The sequence below is a fragment of the Coregonus clupeaformis genome, chromosome 27 (genome assembly GCF_020615455.1).
Source record: "Coregonus clupeaformis isolate EN_2021a chromosome 27, ASM2061545v1, whole genome shotgun sequence".
NCBI classification, from domain to species: domain Eukaryota; kingdom Metazoa; phylum Chordata; class Actinopteri; order Salmoniformes; family Salmonidae; genus Coregonus; species Coregonus clupeaformis.
Window position 1 is genome coordinate 1,087,828 of NC_059218.1, and position 26,577 is coordinate 1,114,404.

Here is a 26,577-nt window from a genome sequence, read left to right on the forward strand (position 1 = left end):
TCTCAACCTTTAAGTCTGTACTGAATCTCATCTCTTCAGTAGGTACTATGATTGAGTGTAGTCTGGCCCAGGGGTGTGAAGGCAAACGGCAAGGCACTGGAGTGACGAACCACCCTTGCTGTCTCTGCCTGGCCGGCTCTCCTATCTCCACTGGGATATTCTGCCTCTGACCCTATTACAGGGGCTGAGTCACTGGCTTGCTCGCGTTCTTCCATCCTTCCTGTCCTCTGGCTTGTGCGATGGGGAGATCTTCGTGGGCTAGTTAGTGGCCTGTTGATATCCCTTTAGTGCTTCAGGACTACCTGGCACGATGACTCCTGGCTGTCTCAACCTCTAAATGCTCGGATATGAAAAGCCAACTGACACCCTTTACAACCACTGTGATTATTATTTGACCCTGCTGGTCTTCTATGAATGTTTAAACATCTTGAAGAACGATCTGGCCTTAATAGCCATGTACTCTTATGATCTTCACCCGGCACAGCCAGAAGAGGACTGGTCACTCCTCAGAGCCTGGTTCCTCTCTAGGTTTCTTCCTAGGTTCTTGCCTTTCTAGGGAGTTTTTCCTAGCCACCGTGCCTCTACATCTGCATTGCTTTCTTTCTGGGGTTTTAGGATCGGTTTCTGTATAAGCACTTTATGACAACTGCTGTTTAAAAAGGGCTCTATAAATACATTTGATTGATTGATACACACGGGAAACTGTTGAGCGTGAAAAACTCAGCAGCGTTGCAGTTCTTGACACAAACCGGTGCGCCTGGCACCTACTACCATACCCCCATTCAAAGGCACTTAAATATTTTGTCTTGCCTATTCACCCTCTGAATGGCACATATACACAATTCATGTCTCAATTGTCTCAAGGCTTAGAAATCAATGGGCTAAATCAGGGTCACACAGAGTGTTTCTTGGTAGTCTTAAACACATCTACTTTGAAACAAAAGTATATACCTGACACACATGGTTATGGGCTTAAATAAAATAAGACACCTGTACCATATCAGATATATAGTTGAAATGTATTCAATTTAGAGTTTGCATCCCAATATTACACTTTATACACACATCACAGAAGACTGAAATATAACAAAACTGTTTGATATAGAAACACTGGATTTTCGGCAGGTTTTTTGAAGTAATGTTTATTAATTATGATAAATATGAATAACATTCCACCCATGTAGCCACTAGGGGGCGATTCGGTCATTTGACAGCAGGAAAGGGTTTTAATTACCCTGTCTCCTTCATTTAGAAACCTTATTTAAATGCAGGTAAATGCATAATCTTGTTGTTGAAACATTTTATTGCAGATTACCCTACACTATTGACTGACACATGTCGTCAGCTCCTCTGACACTGGCCTTCTCACCATCCCTCGCATCAGACTCCGCTCCATGGGAGACTGGGCTTTTTGCTGTGCAGCTCTGGAACTCTCTCCCTCTCCATGTCAGAACCTCACAATCCATACACATATTCAAGTCCACACTAAAGACACACCTGTTCACACAGGCTTACCCGGATTCTCCGTTGTCTTAGTGTTTATCCTCTGTCTAGTTCACTTCTCTGGTTAGTCTGGCATCATGTTTAGTGTACTTTAAATACTTACTTATTTTAATATGTGATTTTATTGCTTTTTATCCTGCAGATGTTCTTGTGTATGTAAAGTGACTTTGGAGGTTGTGAAAATCGCTTAAAATTAAATGTATTATTATTATCATTATTATTATTATTATTATTATTATTAGTAGTAGTAGTAGTAGTAGTAGTATTAGTATTATTATCTATCAGCTGATCCTACATGAACTGGCTAGGGATAGAGGCTATTGCATGCATTTTCCCATTTGTTTGTAGGCCCAAGCACAGAGGAGATAGGAGCACTGAGGGTTCTGGCCAATTTCCAACCCTGAGCATAGCTAGCTAGAAAGCTATTTAGCAAACTAGCTACAAAACATTATCTAATAAGCAAGCAGGTAGACCCCTTTCCTGCAGTCAAATGACCAAATCGCCCTCCAGTTGCCTCATGGGTGGAATATTATTAATATTTGTCATAATTTCATAATGAATAAACATAATTTTTTTTAAACAGCTATCGAAGTTGATAATGTGTCATCTAAATTCTCAGTAGGTCTGTCACTGCAAGTTATCTCGTCCCCTCTTCTATTTACCTGGCTATGCAAATGAATTGACATAGGGTGTGTTCGTAAATTCCCTCTAGAGTGCCAGAGTGCACTCAGAGTGTGCTCTGGGTGTTCGTCAATTCAGAGCATTGTCAGATTGTCCGTTTGTAACTTCAGAGCATTTCGCTCTCGGTGCGTTCAGCTCTGGCCAAGGAGTAGGGTTGATCCAAGCGTTCTGACCTCACAACGGCAGTCAAACACCCAAGCTAACTTGCTAAAGTTGGCTAGCTTGCTAGCTACTTCCAGACACAAATGAGAGAACACCTCACTCTGACCATTTTACTCACCCTAGCAATGCTGGTTAGGCTGTTTCATGTTATCTAGAGCGCTGGTGACTGTAACTGTGCTGCTGGCAACAATTTAACTATGTTTTTTTGCAGATGTTTACTGACACCGGTCATATTCAACGGATGTTGCGCGTTTGTAAATGTATCAGTTATTCTGCACTCTGGCACACTTAGACAATAGTGCGCTGAAATCGGAGTAGATAGCCAGAGTGAATTTACGAACGCAACCATAATTAGTCTAGGTAGGCTAGTGACTGAAAACAGGCATAATTGAAACAAAGTGGCTTTTAACTCTCCTTTCAAAAGTTGTCACTATGTTTTTAGAAAAACATGCATATGCACCTTAATTTGTAATAACAAATAAACTTTTATTTATTTATTATACACCATTTTATTTTAGTAGTTGGACCACATGTAGGGCCCTGTGTTTTGGTTAATCCTGTCACATGACCTGGATTTTAACCTTTATTTAAAGCTTTTTTATCACTGTCCCCTTTTCTTTTGATGTCAGATAGTCCAGCAACATCCTCAGACAATTGCTTAAAATTTTGATCTAATTCTCAGTTGGAAAATACTTAACATAAAGGTTAAAATCCAGGTAATGTGACATGATTAACCAAAGGCCGTGGCTGCGGATCCAACTTATTTTCCAAACGCAGAAGGTCCCAAAGCTTCTGTGTCACGATCGTTGACACATGATGAAGTGGACCAAGGCGCAGCGTGATAAGCGTACATTCTTTTATTGAGTACACACGAACAAAACAACAAACGATACGTGAAGTCCTAGGGTTTAAACACAAACCTTACGGATCAAGATCCCACAATACAAAAGTGCCAACAGGCTGCCTAAGTATGGTTCCCAATCAGAGACAACGAGCAACAGCTGCCTCTGATCGGGAACCACCCTGGCCAACATAGAACTAAACGATCTAGAATAAACACATAGAAACTATAACATAGAAACTAACACCGTGGCTCAACATAAAAGAGTCCCCAGAGCCAGGGCGTGACAGTACCCCCCCCCCCAAAGGCGCGGACTGCGACTGCGCCAACTAAACCCAACAGGGGAGGGGCCGGGTGGGCATTCCGCCTCGGAGGCGGATCCGGCTCCGGGCGTGACCACCACTCTCTCTCTCGCCCTCGTGGTCTGGCCCTGCTGTCCGGAGCTGGACTGAACACCGGTGGAGCGGATTGCTCTGGCTCCGGCGTGGAGCAGCTGACCGGTGCCGGACCAGGCACAGGTGGAACAGGCACGGACCGTGCCGGACTGACGACGTGCACCACTGGCTTGGTGCGGGGAGCGGGAACGGGCCGGACCGGGCTGACGACGCGCACCACTGGCTTGGTGCGGGGAGCAGGAACAGGCCGAACCGGGCTGACGACGCGCACCACTGGCTTGGTGCGGGGAGCAGGAACGGGCCGGACCGGGCTGACGACGCGCACCACAGGCTTGGTGCGGGGAGCAGGAACAGGCCAGACCGGGCTGGCGACGCGCACCACAGGCTTGGTGCGAGGGGCAGGAACAGACCGGGCTGGCGACGCGCACCACAGGCTTGGTGCGGGGAGCAGGAACAGGCCGGACCGGGCTGGCGACGCGCACCACAGGCTTGGTGCGAGGGGCAGGAACAGGCCGGGACGGGCTGGCGACGCGCACCACTGACTTGGTGCGGGGAGCAGGAACAGGCCGGACCGGGCTGGCGACGCGCACCACAGGCTTGGTGCGAGGGGCAGGAACAGGCCGGGCCGGGCTGGCGACGCGCACCACAGGCTTGGTGCGAGGGGCAGGAACAGACCGGGCTGGCGACGCGCACCACAGGCTTGGTGCGGGGAGCAGGAACAGGCCGGACCGGGCTGGCGACGCGCACCACAGGCTTGGTGCGAGGGGCAGGAACAGGCCGGGACGGGCTGGCGACGCGCACCACTGACTTGGTGCGGGGAGCAGGAACAGGCCGGACCGGGCTGGCGACGCGCACCACAGGCTTGGTGCGAGGGGCAGGAACAGGCCGGGCCGGGCTGGCGACGCGCACCACAGGCTTGGTGCGGGGAGCAGGAACAGGCCGGACCGGGCTGGCGACGCGCACCACTGGCTTGGTGCGGGGAGCAGGAACAGGCCGAACCGGGCTGGCGACGCGCACCACTGGCTTGGTGCGAGGGACAGGAACAGGCCGGACCGTACTGGGAACACACACCACTGGCCTTGTGCGGGGATCAGAAACGGGCCGGACCGGACTGGTAACACACCCCAGTACCTCTCGCCGTGCCTCTACACTACCCTTCTCCCTCGTGACCAGTGGCCCCCGTAACCTGGCGGCCTCCTCTGCAAACCTGCCGACCCGCTCTATCGCGGCCTCCCGCTGCCTCGCCGTCCACGGTGTGAGCCCCCCCCCTAAAAATGTCTTGGGCTTGTCTCTCCCCCATGCTCAAGGCCTCCATCCCTCTTGCCAGACTCGCACTCATCTCCTCCCACGTCCATCCTCTCTCCTCGTCACGCTGCTTGATCCAGTCGAGGTGGGATCTTCTGTCACGATCGTTGACACATGATGAAGCAGACCAAGGCGCAGCGTGATAAGCGTACATTCTTTTATTGAGTACACATGAACAAAACAACAAACGATACGTGAAGTCCTAGGGTTTAAACACAAACCTTACGGATCAAGATCCCACAATACAAAAGTGCCAACAGGCTGCCTAAGTATGGTTCCCAATCAGAGACAACGAGCAACAGCTGCCTCTGATCGGGAACCACCCTGGCCAACATAGAACTAAACGATCTAGAATAAACACATAGAAACTATAACATAGAAAATAACACCCTGGCTCAACATAAAAGAGTCCCCAGAGCCAGGGCGTGACATTCTGTGCATATGGGGATCACGTTCTACACATGTTTCTTAATATCTCTACTTTATGCTCACATTTTGTTGATCTCCTTCCCTTCACATTTCTCACTGTCAATCATGAATGATCATTCTTCAAGTTTTACCGGTGAAACGGCCTTGCAGCATCAACCATTTGATCTCAATCAGTTTAACGGGGATATGCATTTAGATCTTCTTGAGTTATAGGCCTACAGTGTTGTTTTGAATGATGTCCAGTGAGATCATTTTATAGCAGATGGTGTTAACAAACTGTAGCATAGCCTACCTGTGTATTTTGCCTAGTGGCACACACTGTTGAGTTCTGGCCATATGAGAGAACAATGTGGTGGTGTTTTTGTCTTACAGTAACGTTATACTATGCTATTATATTCTGTTCTGTTCTGTAGAATACTATTATTATGTGATCTTGCAGACATTGATTCAACTTGAATCTGACTTTATTAAACGAGAACCATTTGCCAGAGTAGCCTGTTCTCTACGAGTATAGCAGAGTGCACAAAGTATAGAATAAACACATGTGCAGAAGCTTCAGGACCTTTAGCGCTATGAAAAAAAGGTCAGGGGAAAAACCAAAAATATTTTCGGGCTATGCTGATGTGGAATTACCCTTGTTGGGATTTTAGCTCAAAGACAGAAAAAGGAGGTGAGTACTAAATCAGATTTTACAGACAGACAATTACGCAGTTTATTCTCTAATGTCTAGTGAACCTCTTGAAGATGATGCTTCCATTAAACACACCCCTTTGTGTGTGTGTGTGTGTGTGTGTGTGTCAGTACTCACATCTTCTTGAAGTCCATGGTTGTGTTGTTGGTGTATTCGGGCCATTGGATGTAGCAGACAGTCCTACCAGGCAGCTGTTCAGTAGTTGAGTAGTGATACTGGGGGAAGGCCAACAGTAGAGCTAACACCCAGATCACTCCGATCACTACACGGGTCTCTGTCGAAGACAACCTCTGCTTCAGGGGGTGGATGATAGCCATGTACCTGGAACAAACACACATACATACACACACACACACACACACACACACACACAGTGATCAGTTACACACACACATGCAGATACATTACTGTAGTATAGACACACATGTATATGCACACACGCTACTGAGGGGACACCAGGGGATACAGACATGGCTATGATTAGTTTTGCATTCAACTGGTTGAATTTAATTGGCAATTACTGATAGTTCACCTTCTTTAGTTCAATAGCATCTTGGTGACAGATGGAGAAGAGACACTGCACACTCTGTGTGTACGTGCGTGTGCGGGTATGTGTGTGTGTGTCTCTGTGTGTGTGTGTGCATGCGTGTGTACTCCAAGCTCTAATGAAAGGTAATCATGCAGTGTTGATGTAAATGTATCTCTGATCCTTCTCCTTTCCTCTCATCCTTTACTCTCATTTTGCTTCACTGATGTGACTTACTTTTCTAATCAAGAGGAGATGGGGTGACGCCAAAACTAACATCTCCCTTCCTCTCTTCCCTCTCTTCCCCCTCCGACCCTTCCTCTCCATCCTTTCCACCCCTTCTCCCCCTCAAATAGGTTCTGTTAAAGTTCCCAGAACATTTGTATGGTTGCGGCAAATCAAATCAACGTTTATTGGTCGCGTACACAGCTTTGCAGATGTTATCACAGGTGCAGCAAAATGCTTGTGTTTCTAGCTCCAACAGTGCAGTAATACCTAGCAATACAAATATAATAAAACAATACACACATAATCCAGAAAAAATTTAATAAATTAATATCATAACGAGCAATGTCAAAGACCGGAATATAAATATATATATATACATATAATGGTGTGTATAGACAGTATGGAGAGTATATGAATAGAAAAGGTGTGTACAGCAGTAGTTATATAGGATGAGCCATGAGTAGAATACAGTATATACATATAAAGTGTGTAAAACAGTATGTAAACATTATTAAAGTGACCAGTGTTCAATTACTCTATGTACACAGGGCAGCAGTTTCTAAGGTGCAGGGTAGAGTACCGGGTGATAGCCAGCTAGAACAGTGACTAAGGCTAGTGGTGACTGTTTAACAGTCTGATGGCCTGGAAATAGAAGCTGTTTCTCAGTCTCTCGGTCCCAGCTTTGATGCACCTATACTGTCTCCGCCTTCTAGATGGTAGTGGGGTGAACAGGCCGTGGCTGAGGTCCTTGATGATCTTCTTGGTCTGCCTGTGACACCAGGTGCTGTAGGTGTCCTGTAGGGCAGGCAGTGTGCACTCCGGTGATGCGTTGGGCTGACTGCACCACCCTCTGTGAACCACAGCCCAACTGTAGTTCTCATAATACAAAAATTGTCCAGGTGCGCTGATGATTGCAGTGCCTTTGGAAAGTATTCAGACCCCTTGAATTTTTCCACATTTTGTTACGTAACAGCCTTATTCTAAAATGGATTAAATGAAACATTTTCCTCAGCAATCTATACACAATACCCCATAATGACAAAGCGAAAACAGGTTTTTAGAATTGTTTTCAAATGTATTACAAATAAAAAACAGAAATACCTTATTTACATAAGTATTCAGACCCTTTGCTATGAGACTCGAAATTGATCTCAGGTGCATCCTGTTTCCATTGATCATCCTTGAGCTGTTTCTACAACTTGATTGGAGTCCACCTGTGGTACATTCAATTGATTGGACATGATTTGGAAAGGCACACACCTTAATATATAAGGTCCCACAGTTGACAGTGCATGTCAGAGCAAAGACCAAGCCATGAAGTCGAAGGAATTGTCGTAGAGCTCCGATACAGGATTGTGTCAAGGCACAGATCTGGGGAAGAGTACCAAAAAATGTCTGCAGCATTGAAGGTCCACAAGAACACAGTGGCCTCCATCATTCTTAAATGGAAGAAGTTTGGAACCACCAAGACTCTTACTAGAGCTGGCCGCCCGACCAAACTGAGCGATCAGGGGAGAAGGGCCTTGGTCAGGGAGGTGACCAAGAACCCGATGGTCACTCTGAAAGAGCTCTAGAGTTCCTCTGTGGAGATGGGAGAACCTTCTCTGCAGCACTCCACCAATCAGGCCTTTATGGTAGAGTGGCCAGACGGAAGCCACTCCTCAGTAAATGGCACATGACAGCCTGCTTCGAGTTTGCCAAAAGGCACCTAAAGACTCTCAGACCATGAGAAACAAGATTATCTGGTCTGATGAAACCAAGATTTAACTCTTTGGCCTGAATGCCAAGTGTCACGTCTGGAGGAAACCTGGCACCACCGCTATGGTGAAGTATGGTGGTGGCAGCCTCATGCTGTGGGGATGTTTTTCAGCGGTAGGGACTGGGAGACAAGTCAGGATCGAGGGAAAGATGAACGGAGCAAAGTACAGAGAGATCCTTGATGAAACCCTGCTCCAGAGCGCTCAGGACCTCAGACTGGGGCGAAGGTTTACCTTCCAACAGGACAACGACCCTAAGCACACTGCCAAGACAACGCAGGAGTGGCTTCGGGACAAATCTCTGAATGTCCTTGAGTGGCCCAGCCAGAGCCCAGACTTGAACCCAATCAAACATCTCTGGAGAGACCTGAAAATAGCTGTGCAGCGACGCTCCCCATCCAGCCTGACAGAGCTTGAGAGGATCTGCAGAGAAGAATGGGATAAACTCCCCAAATAATATAATATAATAATATAATAATATAATAATATAATAATAATATATATAATATGCCATTTAGCAGACGCTTTTATCCAAAGCGACTTACAGTCATGCGTGCATACATTTTGTGTATGGGTGGTCCCGGGGATCGAACCCACTACCCTGGTGTTACAAGCGCCGTGCTCTACCAGCTGAGCTACAGGTACACAAAATGTACCTGTAGAGAAATACAGGTGTGCCAAGCTTGTAGCGTCATACCCAAGAAGACTCAATGCTGTAATCGCTGCCAAAGGTGCTTTAACAAAGTACTGAGTAAACGGTCTGAATACTTATGTAAATGTGTTATTTCAGATTTTGTTATAAATATAAATTAGCAAACATTTCTAAAAACCTGTTTTTGCTTTTTGTCATTATGGGTTATTGTGTGTAGATTGATGAGGGGGGGAAACGATTTAATCAATTTTAGAATAAGGCTGTAATGTAACAAAATGTGGAAAGAGTCAAGGGGTCTGAATACTTTCCGAAGGCACTGTATAAAACATTCCCAGAACACATTTCGTCTGTTCTTTAAAAGGTTCCCAGAATGTTTTATTAGGTTGTAGGAAAAGTCTGATGGGAACATTGTGGGGACATCACAAAATATATGTTCCCAAACACAACAACTGTCCAGTTGTGCGGATGATTATACAATGTTTTAGGGTGCAAACAAACACTGACGTGATGTTAAAAGAATGTTCCCAGAACACATTTTTTTATGTTCTTTAAAAAGTTCCTAAAACATTTCTTTAGGTTGTTGGAACATATGACAAGAGATAGGTTCCCAAAACACTCAAACTGTCCAATTGTGCTGACATTCAGATAATGTTTCTCTCAGGGTGCACAAAACATTTCTTTGATGTTGCAAGAATGTTGACAGAACAGCCGTTCTGAGTTCTTAAAAAATTCCCAGAACATTTAATTAGGTTGTGGGAACAGTGTGGGTACATTACAAAATATACAGTAGGTTCCCAAAACACAAAATCTGTTCAGTTGTGATGACATTCTTACAATGTTTGTATCAGGGTGCACAAAACATTCCCTCAATGTTCTTAGAATGCTATTCCTATGTTTCCAGAATGATAACATTACGGTTTGAACAGGCCATTGAGGTTTCTTTCATGTGTTAGTCACATGACAATGTATTAGACATTTATTGTATAAATACAGTACTTTGGAGTGTTATCCCTGGAATAAAGCCACTGCGCCACTGGGCTGGGACTAACACAAATATAAAGCTGTTTGCACCTTTACTCTGACTTCCAGGTTGTGGAAGAGAGAATAACTAAATCTAGAAAAATAAGTGTCCTCTATTATTTCTTAATCTATCCATCTTTATATACTGTAAAGTTGGGATGTTTTGACTTTTATTTTCCCTACAAACTTGATTTCACAAATCATGTTAAATGATTGCCTGGCAGATTTCAGTGAGGTGTACATACATGTGTATACTGTGTGTACTAAGACATACTGTATAGCCATAGTTTGGATAATAATTTAAGGATTTCAGTAGAAAGGGAAATCCACTAGAAACATTAGGATCCTGGTGGCGCAGCACACTAAGTAGCCGACGGCTTGAAGATGGCAGATCACAGGTTCAAATATACTGGATTACTATTCTTTAAAAAAGCTATTGCTATGTTTGGACAATACCCTAATAAAATATAATGATGTAAGAAGATTGAAATGTCATTTGTTTAAAGGTTTGGCAAGTTTATAATGTTACATTACACATCAATATTAGCAGAATATTTAAGCAATATTTTCAGAACTACTTTCCTTATCGCTGAAGTATGTTATTAGAACAATTATGGATTGTCATAACCTTACAGAATAACTTTATAATTTTGGAATGTTTGTTATTTGTTGTTATAGGTGGTAGTAGTAATATCTCCATCAACATTAGCTCAATATTCCAGGATTTTTTTTTAGAATAACTTCTATTACTCCAACATTTAATTTCTGATGTATGCTCAGGGAACGTTTTTAGAACCATCATGTCTTAATGTCACACTATACCTTTATGAGACCATGTAGGATTATTCCCTGCTTGTTGTTATGGGTGTTTTGAATAACATGTCTATCAACATCAGCAGAACGTTCCTGTAATGTTTCCTCAGAAACACTTCTATTGCGCCCACATTTTGTTGCGGCAGTATGTTCTAAGAACATTACCGGAACATTGTGTTATTACATTCCCTGGCAACCTAATGAGAACCTTAGGGGAATGTTCTGTGGTAGTTTTTACAGATGATTGTGAACAACATGTTAGTGAATGTTAGGAGAACATTCCAAAGATATTTCATTTCCAACCTTTAATTAGAAAAAAATATTTGGTAATCCAGGTTTGTGGGACGTTATCATCCTAATGTTAGCTCAAACCCTAACTAGAATTTAAGGGGAATCTTAGGTAATGTTCTGAGAATGTTCCCGGTTTGCTGGGCACTCTGTGTGAGCATCAACTGGGGCAAAGGGCTGCTCTCGCTCTCTCTCACATATACACACACACACGCGCGCGCATACACACACACACACAGAAAGAGAGAGAGCTGAAAGCTGACTACTTCAATAATGCTTGAATGTTCAGATTGTTCTGACATTGTGGTGACAGACTGATGAGAGGGGGATCTGTGTTCTGACAGTGAACCCAGAACAAAGGATGGAGAGAAGGAGGGATGGAGAAGAGGGTAGCTGGGATAATCTGAAGGAAAAGGCTGCTCACACACACTTACGCTGTGGCAACATACTGATGACAGTATGCGAGAGAGAAGCAGGGTTGGAGAATGTATCTCGAGGAAAAGGTTGCTCATACACACACACATATCAAACACATACAGTATATACACACACAACATCCACTTGAATTGAGGCTAGACGAGTCAAAAGCTAATCCTGTGGTTGACTGAAGCCAATGCTGAAGATTATAGAGGGGATTTAAGACTCATGTTGCCTTCACAGAAAGTATTCATACCGCTTGACTTTTTCCACATTCTATTGTGTTACAGCCTCAATTTAAAATGTATTACATTTAGATGTTTGTCACTGGCCTACACACAATCCCCCATAATGTCAAAGTGAAATTATATTTTTCAAAATGTGTACAAATTAATTAAAAATAAAAAGCTGAAATGTCTTGAGTATTCAACCCCTTTGTTACCCCTTTGTTAGTGCAAGCCTAGTAAGTTCAGGAGTAAAACTTATCTGTAAGATCCCTAAGTCGAGCAGTGAATTTCAACACAGATTCAACCCCAAAGACCAGGGAGGTTTTCCAATGTCTCGCAAAGAAGGGCTGGTAGATGGGTAAAAAATAATAATATTGTATATCCCTTTAAGCATGGTGAAGTTATTAAACTTTGGATGCTGTATCAATACCTGGGGTTGGAACCAATCATTTACTTCTGAACTGAACCACTATTTTTTTTGTTCCGTTTCACTGTTCCAACCAGCAAAATAAAGTTCTGAACCGGTTCGACCCCAAAAATGTACCGTTGATATCGTTCCTTTCTGTTCCTTTTTTAACCTGTGAAATCAACAGTTTTTTACAGTTAGCTCATTAAATTATTTCTCCAATCAGTGCGGATAGAGCAGGCAAGCTAGTTGTTTACATGCGTGATGGACAGACTAGTGTAGACTATGGCTCAAGATTTGACTGAAATGTTATGGGTGGGGAGAGAGCGAGATAGGGTTGAGGAGCAGGCTTGAAGCGGTAGGCATCTTGTCATGATATGCAGTATCTGAATTAGGTCCACAGAATAATACCTACGATGAGTGGCTTCTATGAAGGCACTTTGAATATCCTTTGAGCTTGCTAGCTAATTACCTTTTTGTAGTTAATAAATCCAACGTGAAACGTGATAACTAGGCCTATAGTGTCCTTAACTAGCATGAAAAAAGTTAATCCATTCTTCTCTAGCTAATTAAAAATGTCTCTCCTATCTTTTCACGCTTCAAACATCCGTACAGTAGCCTATGCTTTGGAGGGGGGAGGGGCAGGTAGCCTAAACACGCACACACACTGGCAAAGATTTTCAGCTTGCAGGCAGATGCTGTAATACGTTTCTGAGTGACAAAGTGAGGGCTTTGCATAGGCGCTTTGTTAAAAAAAAATTTGTGGGACTACAAAAAATGCCTGGAACGTAAAATAACGTTATTAACCATTTTCAATGCTTTTTAAAATAACGGTTATTTTCCGGAACAGTGTGGACCACTTTTGTTTCCAGTTCCGTTTGTGTTCCTTTAAATTTTTTGTTATTTTCCGGTTTTCTGTTCTGTTCCCTGAACCGGTTCCAACCCCTGATCAATACACCCAGTCACTACAAAGATACAGTCATCCTTCCTAACTCAGTTGCCTGAGAGGAAGGAAACTGCTCAGGGATTTCACCATGAGGCCAATGGTGACTTAAAAACAGTTACAGAGTTGAATGGCTGTGATAGGAGAAAACTGAGGATTGATCAACAACATTGTAGTTACTCCACAATACTAACCTAATTGACAGAGGGAAAAGAAGGAAGACTGTACAGAATAAATATTCCAAAACATGCATCCTGTTTGCAACAAGGCACTAAAGTAATACTGCAATGTGGCAAAGCAATTAACTTTTGTCCTGAAAACAAAGTGTTATGTTTGGGGCAGATCCAATACAACATATTACTGGGAAAGGGGATACCTAGTCAACCCATCTGAATCAGAGAGGTGCAGGGGGCTGCCTTAATCGACATCAGCACCCAGTTGTGGTTGGGGGTTAACTGCTTTGCTCAAGAGCAGAATGGCAGATTTTTCCATCTTGCCGGCTACACACTGATTACCACTTTCCATATTTTCAAGCACAGTGATGGCTGCATCATGTTATGGGTATGCTTGTAATTGTTAAGGACTGGGGAGTTTTTCAGGATAAAAAAAATCAGAATGGAGCTAAGCACAGGCAAAATCCTAGAGGAAAACCTGGTTCAGTCTGCTTTCCACCAGACACTGGGAGATTAATTCACCTTTCAGCAGGACAATAACCTAAAACACAAGCCCAAATCTACACTGGAGTTGCTTACCAAGAAGACAGTGAATGTTCCTGAGTGGCTGAGTTACAGTTTTGATTTAAATCTACTTGAAAATCTATGGCAAGAGCTGAAAATGGTGGTCTAGCAACAATCAACAACCAATTTGACAGTGCTTGAATATTTTTTGAAAGAATAATGGGCAACTGTTGCACAATCCAGGTGTGGAAAGCTCTTGGAGACTTACCCAGAAAGACTCACAGCTGTAATCGCTGCCAAAGTTGCTTCTACAAAGTATTGACTCAGGGGTGTGAATACTTATATAAATTAGATATTTCTGTATTTCTTTTTTAATAAACGTGCTAAAATATCTAAAAACATGTTTTGACTTTGTCATTATGGGGTATTGTGTGTAGATGGGTGAGAAAAATGTTGAGTTCAGGCTGTAACACAACAAAATGTGGAATAAGTGAAGGGGTATGAATACTTTCTGAAGGCATCGTACATAGATGTTATGTAAGCTTTACTGTAGCTGGCTGTGGTGTGGTCATACACACACACACACACACACACACACGCATGCACACACAGTATATAGGGTTTCTCACCTGTTCCGAGCTATTGCGGTCATGGAGTAGATTCCAGTGACAAAAAAAAAACACACACACTGCTCACCTGTCCAGTGCTATGGCGGTCATGGAGTATATGCTGGCGAAGACAGCTGCGATGGGGAAGAAGTTATGGAAGCGACAGTAGCCCAAACCAAAGTACCACTCGTTATGGACACTGTAGGCAAAGTTTATCACTGTGTTGAAGGCAGACATGGACGCCTCTGCAAAGGCTAGGTTCACCTGGGATGAGAGGAAGAGAGGGATCAGACACAGACAGATGGAGGGAGTGCGAGACAGACAGACACATACACAGAGGGAAACAGACAGACACACACACGAAAAAAGTTCACATTCAATGGAGAAATTGTTACAAAATTATAAATAAATAAATAAAAAAGCCATCTCCTTCTTTAGATTTTAAGAATTGTTTGTTTACCAGGAAGTAGTTGGTCACGGTCCTCATGCGTTTGTGCGCGAGGATGATCCAGATGACCACCAGGTTACCGATCATGGAGACGCACACCATGCTGCAGTAGGCGACTGCCCAGAGAGCGATCTGCCACACCGGCTGCACGAACTGGTTATAGCCTTCTGTGTCGTTCAAACCGGAGCCGTTAGTGGCGTTAACGGAAGGGTAGTAATCCGTCATGTTCAACAGCGAGTCCATCTTCAGATCTCAGAGCTTTGGTGTTGAAATAGTAAGAATCCAGATATTCAATGCTAAAATAATAAATATTATATTTTAAGAATAAGTTTAGATATTTCCAGTAGCGTAATTTAGTGTGATATTGTTTTTCTTTTTGATTCTTGTTTCACAACAAAAAATATTCTGAACGGCTCTGAGGTTAATTTTTTTGCCTAGGGTTATAACACCAAAAATATTTTGACAGTGACAGAAAATAAGACAAAATAAATTGATTGGAATGTTGATCTGGGATTATATCGTAGTAGTATAAACAGTCATAGGTTTACTCACTTCTCTCTCCCAAATCCACACGAAAGTCTCGGAATCAGAGTTACCGGTGAAATGGTCTTCGTTCTCGGTATTCGTGTTAAGTTTCACGTCAACCGTAGGCCTAAACCTTGTGTCAGTGTTTTCTCTCCGCGCGCGGGCTGGGATGGACTAACACTATGCGTGAGTCCATCACAATGGCAAGCATTTGAAGGCGCATGCCATGCCCATGCGGCACACACACACACACACACACACACACACTTGAACCACATACGCACGCGCGTAAAGGAAATAAAAGACTGTAAAATCAGAAGGAAATCAGCTCAAAGTTATTTTAATTTAGGAAATCTGTTCCCAAGTATTCCCACACATAAATAGAGAGGCACGTGATCATATCCCAATGTAATCAAGGTTTGAAATTATTTAGTTTTTGTCAAATACTATATCTGTTTGGGATCCTTGCGGTCAATTTGCAGTGTACAAATTATGTATAACTATACTCTGGCCCCCCGACTATCTGTTCAAGGAAAAACCGTCCCAGGCTGAATGTAATTTGGGGACCCCTGCTCTAAAATAACGTAATCTCTTCTCCTCATGATCAATGCCCGGGCCTGCAGTCAGAAGTCTGGAGTTCAGTCTGCTATTTCAAGTATTTCTCTTCCTCCTCAGTCTCCCTATGTACCTCCATCCCTCTCTACCAGAGAGAGGAAGCATCATTAGGGAGAGTGGTCTGTGTGAGTTCCCACTATAACTATTCTGTTGTCTGGATCTCAAGGCTGGAGAGATTTAAAGCCTATTTTACAAGATCTCTCTCTCTCTCTCTCTCTCTCTCTCTCTCTCTCTCTCTCTCTCTCTCTCTCTCTCTCCCTCCTTTGGGTGGTGGACCATTCTTGATACATACGGGAAACTGTTCAGCGTGAAAAACCCAGCAGCGTTGAAGTTCTTGACACAAAACGGTGCGTCTGGCACCTACTACCATACCCCGTTCAAAAGCATTTAAATATTTTGTCTTGCCCATTCACCCTCTGAATGGCACATATACACAATCCATGCCTCAAAGGTCTCAAGGCTTAAAAATCCTTCTTTAACCTGTCTCCTACCCTTCATCTGCAATGATTCTGATTGAAGTGGATTTAACAGGTGACATCAATAAGGGATCATAGCTTTCACCTGAATTCACCTGGTCAGTCTGTCATGGAAAGAGCAGGTGTTCTTAATGTTTTTTTACTTTTTTTTGTACACTCAGTAAATGTATACAGTATCAGTCAAAAGTTTGGACACACCTATTCATTCAAGGGTTTTTCTTTATTTTTACAATTTTTTACATTGTAGAATAATAGTGAAGACATCAAAACTATGAAATCACGTAGTAACCAAAAAAGTGTTTAAAAAATGAAAATATATTTTATATTTGAGATTCTTCAAATAGCCACCCTTTGCCTTGATGACAGCTTTGCACACTTTTGGCATTCTCTCAACCAGCTTCACCTGGAATGCTTTTCCAACAGTCTTGAAGGAGTTCCCACAAATGCTGAGCACTTGTTGGCTGCTTTTCCTTCCCTCTGCGGTCCGACTCATCCCAAACCATCTCAATTGGGTTGAGGTCGGGGGATTGTGGAGGCCAGGTCATCTGATGCAGCAATCCATCACTCTCCTTCTTGGTGAAATAGCCCTTACACAGCCTGGAGGTGTGTTGGGTCACTGTCCTATTGAAAAACAAATGATAGTCCCACTAAGACCAAACCAGATAGGACGGTATATCGCTGCAGAATGCTGTGGTAGCCATGCTGGTTAAGTGTGCCTTGAATTCTAAATAAATCACAGACAAAGTCTCCAGCAAAGCACCCCCACACCATAACACCTCCTCCTCTATGCTTTACGGTGGAAACTACCCATTCGGAGATCATCCGTTCACCCACACTGCGTCTCACAAAGACACGGCGGTTGAAACCAAAAATCTCCAATTTGGACTCCAAAAGGACACATGTCCACCGGTCTAATGTCCATTGCTCGTGTTTGTTGGCACAAACAGGTCTCTTCTTCTTATTGATGTCCTTTAGTAGTGGTTTCATTGCAACAATTCGACCATGAAGGTCTGATTCACACAGTCTCCTCTGAACAGATGATGTTGAGATGTGTTATTTAAATCCAGTGTCTGCTAAATGATGTAAATGTAAATGTAGCATTTATTTGGGCTGCAGTTTCTGAGGCTGGTAACTCTAATGAACATATCCTCTGCAGCAGAGGTAACTCTGGGTCTTCCATTCCTGTGGCGGTCCTCATGAGAGCCAGTTTCATCATAGCGCTTGATGGTTTTTGCGACTGCACTTGAAGAAACTTTCAAAGTTCTTGAAATGTTCCGTATTGACTGACCTTCATGTCTTAAAGTAATGACGGACTGTCATTTCTCTTTGCTTATTTGAGCTGTTCTTGCCATAATATGGACTTGGTCTTTTACCAAATAGGGCTACCTTCTGTATACCCCCCTACCTTGTCACAACACAACTGATTGGCTCAAACACAATAAGAAGGAAAGAAATTCCACAAATTAACTTTTAAGAAGGAACACCTGTTAAATGAAATGCATTCCAGGTGACTACCTCATGAAGCTGGTTGAGAGAATGCCAAGAGTGTGCAAAGCTGTCATCAAGGCAAAGGGTGGCGACTTTGAAGAATCTAAAATATATTTAGATTTTTTTAAACACTTTTTTGTTACTACATGATTCCATATGTGTTATTTCACAGTTTTGATGTCTTCACTATTATTCTACAATGTAAAAAATAGTAAAAATAAAGAAAAACCCCTAAAATGAGTAGGTGTGTCTAAACTTTTGACTGCCAGTGTATATAAAGTGAGGGAAAAAAGTATTTGATCCCCTGCTGATTTTGTACATTTGCCCACTGACAAAGAAATGATCAGTCTATAATTTTAATGGGAGGTTTATTTGAACAGTGAGAGACAGAATAACAACAAAAATATCCAGAAAAACGCATGTCAAAAATGTTATAAATTGATTTGCATTTTAATGAGGGAAATAAGTATTTGACCCCCTCTCAATCAGAAATATTTCTGGCTCCCAGGTGTCTTTTATACAGGTAACGAACTGAGATTAGGAGCACACTCATAAAGGGAGTGCTCCTTATCTCAGTTTGTTACCTGTATAAAAACACCTGTCCACAGAAGCAATCAATCAGATTCCAAACTCTCCACCATGGCCAAGACCAAAGAACTCTCCAAGGATGTCAGGGACAAGATTGTAGACCTACACAAGGCTGGAATGGGCTACAAGACCATCGCCAAGCAGCTTGGTGAGAAGGTGACAACAGCTGGTGTGATTATTTGCAAATGGAAGAAACACAAAATAACTGTCAATCTCCCTCGGCCTGGAGCTCCATGCAAGATCTCACCTTGTGGAGTTGCAATGATCATGAGAACGGTGAGGAATCAGCCCAGAACTACACAGGAGGATCTTGTCAATGATCTCAAGGCAGCTGGGACCATAGTCACCAAGAAAACAATTGGTAACACACTACGCCGTGAAGGACTGAAATCCTGCAGCGCCCGCAAGGTCCCCCTGCTCAAGAAAGCACATATACAGGCCCATCTGAAGTTTGCCAATGAACATCTGAATGATTCAGAGGAGAACTGGGTGAAAGTGTTGTGATCAGATGAGACCAAAATCGAGCTCTTTGGCATCAACTCAACTCGCCGTGTTTGGAGGAGGAGGAATGCTGCCTATGACCCCAAGAACACCATCCCCACCGTCAAACATGGAGGTGGAAACATTATGCTTTCGGGGTGTTTTTCTGCTAAGGGGACAGGACAACTTCACCGCATCAAAGGGACGATGGACGGCGCCATGTACCGTCAAATCTTGGGTGAGAACCTCATTCCCTCAGCCAGGGCATTGAAAATGGGTCGTGGATGGGTATTCCAGCATGACAATGACTCAAAACACACGGCCAAGGCAACAAAGGAGTGGCTCAAGAAGAAGCACATTAAGGTCCTGGAGTGGCCTAGCCGGTCTCCAGACCTTAATCCCATAGAAAATCTGTGGAGGGAGCTGAAGGTTCGAGTTGCCAAACGTCAGCCTCGAAACCTTAATGACTTGGAGAAGATCTGCAAAGAGGAGTGGGACAAAATTCCTCCTGAGATGTGTGCAAACCTGTTGGCCAACTACAAGAAACGTCTGACCTCTGTGATTGCCAACAAGGGTTTTGCCACCAAGTACTAAGTCATGTTTTGCAGAGGGGTCAAATACTTATTTCCCTCATTAAAATGCAAATCAATTTCTAACATTTTTGACATGCTTTTTTCTTGATTTTTTTGTTGTTATTCTGTCTCTCAATGTTCAAATAAACCTACCATTAAAATTATAGACTGATCATGTCTTTGTCAGTGGGCAAACGTACAAAATCAGCAGGGGATCAAATACTTTTTTCCCTCACAGTGCATTCAGAAAGTATTCAGACCCCTTTACTTTTTCCACTTTGTTACGTTACAGCCTTATTCTAAAATTGATAAAATTGTTATTTTTTTCCTCTCATGAATCTACACACAATACCCCATAATGATAAAGGAAAAACAGTTTTTTTGACCATTTTGAAAATGTATAAAAAATTAAAAACTGAAATATCACATTTACATAAGTATTCAGACCCTTTACTAAGTACTTTGTTGAAGCACCTTTGGCAGCGATTACAGCCTTGAGTCTTCTTGGGTATGACGCTACAAGCATGGCACACCTGTATTTGGGGAGTTTCTCCATTCTTCTCTGCAGATCCTCTCAAGCTCTGTCAGGTTGGATGGGGAGCGTCACTGCACAGCTATTTTCAGGTCCCTCCAGAGATGTTTGATCGAGTTCAAGTCCAGGCTCTGGCTGGACCACTCAAGGACATTCGGAGACTTGTCCCGAAGCCACTCCTGCGTTGTCTTGGCTGTGTGCTTAGGGCCGTTGTCCTGTTGGAAGGTGAACCTTCGCCCCAGTCTAAGGTCCTGAGCGCTCTGGAGCAGGTTTTCATCAAGGATCTCTCTGTACTTTGCTGCGTTCATCTTTCCCTCGATCCTGACCAGTCTCCCAGTCCCTGCCGCTGAAAACATTCCTACAGCATGAGGCTGCCACCACCATGCTTCACTGTAGGGATGGTGCCAGGTTTCCTCCAGACGTGATGCTTGGCATTCAGGCCAAAGAGTTCAATCTTGGTTTCATCAAACCAGTGAATCTTGTTTCTCATGGTCTGAGAGTCCTTTAGGTGCATTTTGGCAAACTCCAAATCGGGCTGTCATGTGCCTTTTACTGAGGAATGGCTTCCGTCTGGCCACTCTACCATAAAGGCCTGATTGGTGGAGTGCTGCAGAGATGGTTGTCCTTCTGGAAGGTTATTCCATCTCCACAGAGGCACTCTGGAGCTCTGTCAGTGACCATTGTGTTCTTGGTCACCTCCCTGAGAAAGGCCCTTCTCCCCCGATTGCTCAGTTTGGCCGGGCGGCCAGCTCTAGGAAAAGTGTTGGTGGTTCCAAACTTCTTCCATTTAAGAATGATGGAGGCCACTGTGTCCTTCAGGAGTTTCAATGCTGCAGACTTTTTTTCATGTCCAATCTATTGAATTTACCACAGGTGGACTCCAATCAAGTTGTTGTAGAAACATCTCAAGGAAGATCAATGGAAACAGGATGCACCTGAGCTCATAGCAAAGGGAAAAAAAATTATTGAATCAATTTTAGAATAAGGCTGTAATGTAACAAAATATGGAAAAAGTCAAGGGGTCTGAATACTTTCCAAAGGCACTGTGTGTATATACACTGCTCAAAAAAATAAAGGGAACACTTAAACAACACAATGTAACTCCAAGTCAATCACACTTCTGTGAAATCAAACTGTCCACTTAGGAAGCAACACTGATTGACAATACATTTCACATGCTGTTGTGCAAATGGAATAGACAACAGGTGGAAATTATAGGCAATTAGCAAGACACCCCCAATAAAGAAGTGGTTCTGCAGGTGGTGACCACAGACCACTTCTCAGTTCCTATGCTTCCTGGCTGATGTTTTGGTCACTTTTGAATGCTGGCGGTGCTTTCACTCTAGTGGTAGCATGAGACGGAGTCTACAACCCACACAAGTGGCTCAGGTAGTGCAGCTCTTCCAGGATGGCACATCAATGCGAGCTGTGGCAAGAAGGTTTGCTGTGTCTATCAGCGTAGTGTCCAGAGCATGGAGGCGCTACCAGGAGACAGGCCAGTACATCAGGAGATGTGGAGGAGGCCGTAGGAGGGCAACAACCCAGCAGCAGGACCGCTACCTCCGCCTTTGTGCAAGCAGGAGCAGGAGGAGCACTGCCAGAGCCCTGGAAAATGACCTCCAGCAGGCCACAAATGTGCATGTGTCTGCTCAAACGGTCAGAAACAGACTCCATGAGGGTGGTATGAGGGCCCAACGTCCACAGGTGGGGGTTGTGCTTACAGCCCAACACCGTGCAGGACGTTTGGCATTTGCCAGAGAACACCAAGATTGGCAAATTCGCCACTGGCGCCCTGTGCTCTTCACAGATGAAAGCAGGTTCACACTGAGCACATGTGACAGACGTGACAGAGTCTGGAGACGCCGTGGAGAACGTTCTGCTGCCTGCAACATCCTCCAGCATGACCGGTTTGGCGGTGGGTCAGTCATGGTGTGGGGTGGCATTTCTTTGGGGGGCCGCACAGCCCTCCATGTGCTCGCCAGAGGTAGCCTGACTGCCATTAGGTACCGAGATGAGATCCTCAGACCCCTTGTGAGACCATATGCTGGTGCGGTTGGCCCTGGGTTCCTCCTAATGCAAGACAATGCTAGACCTCATGTGGCTGGAGTGTGTCAGCAGTTCCTGCAAGAGGAAGGCATTGATGCTATGGACTGGCCCGCCCGTTCCCCAGACCTGAATCCAATTGAGCACATCTGGGACATCATGTCTCGCTCCATCCACCAACGCCACGTTGCACCACAGACTGTCCAGGAGTTGGCGGATGCTTTAGTCCAGGTCTGGGAGGAGATCCCTCAGGAGACCATCCGCCACCTCATCAGGAGCATGCCCAGGCGTTGTAGGGAGGTCATACAGGCACGTGGAGGCCACACACACTACTGAGCCTCATTTTGACTTGTTTTAAGGACATTACATCAAAGTTGGATCAGCCTGTAGTGTGGTTTTCCACTTTAATTTTGAGGGTGACTCCAAATCCAGACCCCCATGGGTTGATAAATTTGATTTCCATTGATAATTTTTGTGTGATTTTGTTGTCAGCACATTCAACTATGTAAAGAAAAAAGTATTTAATAAGATTATTTCATTCATTCAGATCTAGGATGTGTTGTTTAAGTGTTCCCTTTATTTTTTTGAGCAGTGTATATATATATATATATATATATGCTGTCTATATGATGTGGAGTACAAAACTGTGTTTAATCTGTCTCCTCTCTGGCGTGTGTGTGTTTGTGTGTATTGTATGCTCTCAAATCTATGTCCTCTCCATATCTCGCCCCCTCATCAGACATGAAAAACCGAGCCGTCTGTGTGTGTTCATTTTTGAGTGTGTGTTTGTGTTTAAGTGTGTACGCGTTTGTTTGAGTGTATGTGTGTGTGTGTGTGTGTGTGTGTGTGTGTGTGTGTGTGTGTGCGGGCGCATTCGTGCAATCATGCGCAACAGGATTAGGGTAATCCAGTGGCTCTGTTAATGAGCAATAGGATTGGATCACTCCGATAAGAGATATGCAAATTAGCCTGCTTAATTAAGCAGTGATGTCGTCCGCTAATGAATATTAATGAGCAAAGATAAGGAAGAGATAATGTGTGTGTGTGTGTTTGTATGCACACGCGTGTGACTGTGTGCATGCGCTTGCATGCGAGTGTGAGAGATATGGGAGGGATAAGGAGAGTGAGGAACCAACAATAGAGATCCTAAGGGAGAGATAGAGAGAGGGAGGAAGACTGTCTGTTACTGCACCCTAGAGAGCAGAAGATGTATGCTCTTTCTATCTGCTTATGTACTTCACATTTACGTCATTTAGCAGACGCGACTTACAAATTGGTGCATTCAAGTTATTGTAGACAACCACTTTTGGGGGGTAGAAGGATTACTTTTATACTATTCCAGTTATTCCTTAAAGAGGTAGGGTTTCAAGTGTCTCCGGAAGGTGATCAGTGACTCCGCTGTCCTGGCGTCATGGGGGAGCTTGTTCCACCATTGGGGTGCCAGAGCAGCGAATAGCTTTGACTGGGCTGAGCGGGAACTGTGCTTTTGTAGAGGTAGGGGGGCTAGCAGGCCAGAGGTACTTTCTAAGATTATTTATTTCCTCTGCTATTTTGAAAGACCATTATATTATTACAATTATAACCTTGATTTGTATTATATCGTTATATTAATATCTCTGTAATATTTTAACTAGTTGAGAGGATATGATTGGGACAAGATGGTTATCTGTATGCTATTATATTCTGTGATGAGTACTAGACTGGCCAGTGTAGGAGTTAGCCAGTCCAGCAGTGTTGGCATGTATGCTACCTACTGTAATCAGGAGTGGAGTTCTGGGAAGTGATGGCTGGACTGTAACTAGAACTGATTGCATTTGAATTCAGAAGATCAGAACAAACTCACAGGGTTCCATGGTTTACTGACGTAAGGCACACACCTATAGGTCTATGGCAAACACGCACACACACATGCCGAGCTATCAAATGATAAATAAGAGGAAAATTACTTTGATCACTAAGTGATCATCACTCACTCCAGAACATGTTTGACAATCTATCACCTCACTCCTCATCCCATACCCCCATCCCCCTCTCCACTTCTACCCCCATCCCCCTCTCCACTTCTCCTCCTATATACACCTCTATTTTCCTGTCCCTCTCCTTCCCTCCTCTCTTTTCCTCCACCTCTATCCTCTCCTATAGATGACATCATTAAGTCTAATTTGTAGGAAGTGAAAAGAGAAGCTCTCACATCCCGCTGTGGGTTGAAAGGGGACGTCTTGACTACCCTAATCAGCGCAACGATCAACACACACTCAGCGCACACAGACACACTAACACACTTAGCGCACACACACACACACTGCTTTGAGTCAGAGGTCTGTGACTGAAGTTCTCCATTAATCCTCATGATTATGTCTCAGAGGATTTCACTGAAGCCTTAGTTCTCATGGATTTCATCATCATATTACACACACACTTCAGTAGATTTAGACCCTATATCATCCACTCTGCTTATCAGATCTCACATGGAATAGAGCCACACACACACACAGGAAGTAGAGAGGAGATGAGGTAAAAGGTGAGAAGCCAGTGGAGTGTGCGGAGGAGCGGGGTGACGTGAGAGAACTTGGGAAGGTTGAAAACCAGACGGGCTGCGTCGTTCTGGATGAGTTGTAGGGGTTTAATGGCACAGGCAGGGAGCCCAGCCAACAGCAAGTTGCAGTAATCCAGACGGGAGATGACAAGTGCCTGGATTAGGACCTGTGCCGCTTCCTGTGTAAGGCAGGGTCATACTCTGCGAATGTTGTAGAGCATGAACCTATAGGATCGGGTCACCGCCTTGATGTTAGCGGAGAACGACAGGGTGTTGTCCAGGGTCACGCCAAGGCTCTTTGCACTCTGGGAGGAGGACACAACGGAGTTGTCAACCGTGATGGCGAGATCATGGAACGGGCAGTCCTTCCCCGGGAGGAAGAGCAGCTCCGTCTTGCCGAGGTTCAGCTTGAGGTGGTGATCCGTCATCCACACTGATATGTCTGCCAGACAAGCAGAGATGCGATTCGCCACCTTGTTATCAGAAGGGGGAAAGGAGAAGATTAACTGAATCCAAGTTAATAGTTGGCAAAAACCCATTGACATATTATAAAACCCATTTCTGATGTATGCCTTCTAGTCTCTCACCCCAGACATAATCAATAGGCTATTGTTCTAAATTTGCTGTAATTTAGGCTAATTCCGGATGCCTTCAACATAGGCTACTGGTTCAATCGCGCGTGGGCATCATCCAACTGCAACGAAGTAGAGGCCTACTGTACCCATTTACTGGACAGGTATCAGGGCCGGCTCCAGGCATAAGCGACACCTTTGTTAACAGGTATTGTGTCAATTTAAAACTTGCACAAGACAGTTCACAGAATTGTCCATTTAAAGAAATGTAGCCAATATATTCATTTAGCTAACATTAGATAGTTAATCCAGAGATTCTTACCTTCCGCAGTCTCGTCCAAATCATCATTGTATTTGTAGTTATTTATGATAGCCACATTAGCAGCTAATTAGCATTTCATTTTTGGGGGGTAAATACAGGTGAATATATTGATAAAAGTCACCTTGTCCTAGAGAGATTTACCTGGTTATCAAAATGTCACACCAGGGTAAGCCTACATTAAACACAGCCCTTTTTTAAAGTGTTTCTAAAATCCCCTATGGGAAAAATGTATGGTGGGAAAACGATTGGAACCATTTCCCTGTTTGACCATTAGGTTTTATGGGTATTATGACTCATACTGCAGTACTCTATAGCAGGGGTGTAATAATTTAGTCCAATAAAAATACCGTTTTTATTAGACAAATTCAGGTGTTTCGTTCCGTTTAAGAAACGCTTTACAACAAAATCACAGAATCAGCTAATGAAAACACCCCAGCTAACAAGGGATGTAACTGAGACATTTGTAACATTCCCCTTAAGTCTTCTAGAGGTACTGAATGGCATAGCCCATTTGGGACATTATAGGCACATTCATAACGTTTCTAATAAGTATTATAGAGGTTATAAATATCACGTCGTTATACAGACATCATGGGAACATTCAAAACATTACTTGGTAGTCCATGAAAGGTTCTGAATATCATGTTATTTTGGAGATATCCTAGGAACATTTCATAATGTTACATTTAGAGCTATGGTTTGTCTTCATATGACGTTACAATCGGAATGATAGAAATACATTTTTGAACATTGTCTGTAAGTTTCACAATAACGTTATTATGACTTATGTTGGGACTAAAATAACTTTGTG

The 26,577-nt window shown here is 43.7% G+C and overlaps 1 pseudogene; it reads right to left on the reverse strand.

Annotated features, from left to right (window-relative positions):
• The window catches only part of LOC121542186, a 28,986-nt pseudogene extending 13,726 nt beyond the window's left edge, over positions 1-15,260 (reverse strand).
• Between the last annotated feature and the right edge of the window lie 11,317 nt (positions 15,261-26,577).